General features: G+C 36.4%; 1 protein-coding gene across 4 annotated transcripts in view; it reads right to left on the bottom strand.

Annotated features, from left to right (window-relative positions):
* The window catches only part of LOC113802668 (sestrin-2), a 141,652-nt gene that overhangs the window by 37,051 nt on the left and 102,101 nt on the right, over window positions 1–2,500 (bottom strand). The gene's annotated exons all lie outside the window — the stretch shown is intronic.

The raw sequence follows: 2,500 nt of genomic DNA on the forward strand, positions 1-2,500 counted from the left end.
GAGAAAGGAGAGAAAAAGAGGAGGAGAGAAAAGGAAGGAAGAGGAAGGAAGGAGGAAGAGGGGAGAAAGAGGAAGGGAGGGAAAGGAAGGGAGGAGAAAAGGGGAAAAGGAGAAGGAAAAGGAAGGAAGGGGAGGAGAAAGGGAGGAGAGGAAAAGAGAGGGAGGGAGAAGGAGGAAAGGGGAAGGAGGGGAGGAAACGAGAGGGAGAGAGAGGGAGAGTACGAGGAAGGGAAGGGGGAGGAGGAGGTGGAAGAGTAGGAAGATTAGGAGAGGCGGAGAGAGAGAACGAAGACCGAAAGACGAAACAGAAAGCGAAAATGGGGAGGGAGGAAGGAGTAAGAAAAGAAAGAGAAGAGTAAAAAAAAAAAAAAAGTAGGCAGGCAAGGAGAAACAAAAAAATAAAAAATAAAAAATAAAATAAAATAAAATAAAAAAAATAAAAAAAAAAAAACGAGGAGGAACACCGAAGCAAGGTGAGAGAGTCGGCGGTGTCGGGGGGCGGGCCAAGGAGAAGCCTGAGGTTCCTGAAAGCCACCCCGACCCTGGCTTAGGAGGCCACCCACCCCCACCCCGACCCTGGCTTAGGAGGCCACCCACCCCCACCCCGACCCTGGCTCAGGAGGCCACGCACCCCCACCCCGACCCTGGCTTTGGAAGGCCAACCCCCACCCCCACCCCCACCCCCACCTCACCCCCTTCCCAACACTGCGACGAAGTGTGATCGACTCTGAGGCAGATCACGAGCTGAATGTACCAAGTTATGTTAAAATAAATAAATAGGAGAGGTTATAAAATCATAAATAAATAAATGAATAAATAAGAGAGAGGTTATGAATTCATAAATAAATCAATCAATAAGAGAGAGGTTATGAATTCATAAATAAATAAGAGAGAGGTTATAAATTCATAAATAAATAAATAAATGAATAAGAGAGAGTTTATGAATTCATAAATAAATAAAGAAATAATAACAATAAAGGCAACATCACCACCGTCAATAACAATAACAATACGAATTCTCATCACCATTATCATCATCATCACAATAATAATATAATAAAAAGATAAATGAATAAAGAAATAAAAGGAATAAAATATATAAAAATATATCAAAATAAAAAATATATAAAATATCAAAATAAAAAATATATAAAAAATATATAAAGACAAATAAACTGACAAACAGACAAACAAACAAATAAAAGAACATAGAAAAAGAAAATGAAATAAAGAAAACAATTATAACCAGGAAGGCTCCAGCACGACAAAAGACAGTATATCAATGTACAGATTTATGGTTCGTTGTATGCAGATATAGCGAATGCAGGGGGGGGGGGGGTTGACGCAGTGAGGAGAAGAGGCAAGAACGCTGAGTTCAGGATCAGATTTTCTTTGTTTTGTTGTTGTTTTTGCTTTGTTTGTTTGTGTGTTTGTTTGGTGTCGTCGTTGGCTCGTTTTTGCTCTTTCTCTTTCTTTCTCTTTCTCTCTCTCTCTATCTATTTCTCTACCTCTCTCTCTCTCTTCTTTCTCTTTCTCTTTCTCTTTCTCTTTCTCTTTCTCTTTCTCTCTCTCTCTCTCTCTCTCTCTCTCTCTCTCTCTCTCTCTCTCTCTCTCTCTTCTTTTCACCATTAAATACGTATCTCCACTTTCTACCATTTCTTTATTCTATGTCTAAGAATGAAAATTCGTCTTTCTACTTTGTCTCATTTCTTCAATACGAAACTTACCTCCACCTCGTTAAACAAATCGTAATCAACATCATAACCCTTTTTTCTCGCTTATTTTCATGTCTCGTGATGATAAAAATAACGAGCAAAACAATAATAATAATAAATGAAAGCATAATGAAAACAACAACCCAGGATGATATATATCAATAACCATAACAATAACAGCAACACAAATAATATAACAATGCCAATACAAAAACAAAAAACAAAACAAAACAAAAAAATAATAAAAAGGTAACAATGAGGCGGGGTGGGGTAGGGGGTATGGGGGGAGTGGTTGAAGGGGGGGGGCACAGGTGTTCCCACACGTAACATTATCTACTTCCAAGAACCTAATACCATACAACTGAGAAATCAAATTATGGGGACAAAAATAGCAACAGAAGCGGTGCTAGCAGAAGTCGTAGTAACAGTAATAATAGTAATAATAGTTAAATATCATAATGCTTAGTAACCACAACAACAACTATAATAGAACTAAAAGTAGAAGTAGAAAAAAATAACAATAATCACAAAAAAACAATAAGAATAACAATAATAACCACAACAACAATAATAGAACTAAAGGTAGAAGTAAAAAATGGAAAACATAAATAAACAACAATAAGAATAACAATAATAACCACAACAACAATAATAGAACTAAAGGTAGAAGTAAAAAATGGAAAAAATAAATAAACAACAATAAGAATAACAATAATAACCACAACAACAATAATAGAACTAAAGGTAGAAGTAAAAAATGGAAAAAATTTATAAACAACAATAAG

This window comes from Penaeus vannamei, chromosome 10, assembly GCF_042767895.1.
Source record: "Penaeus vannamei isolate JL-2024 chromosome 10, ASM4276789v1, whole genome shotgun sequence".
Classification (NCBI taxonomy): Eukaryota; Metazoa; Arthropoda; class Malacostraca; order Decapoda; family Penaeidae; genus Penaeus; species Penaeus vannamei.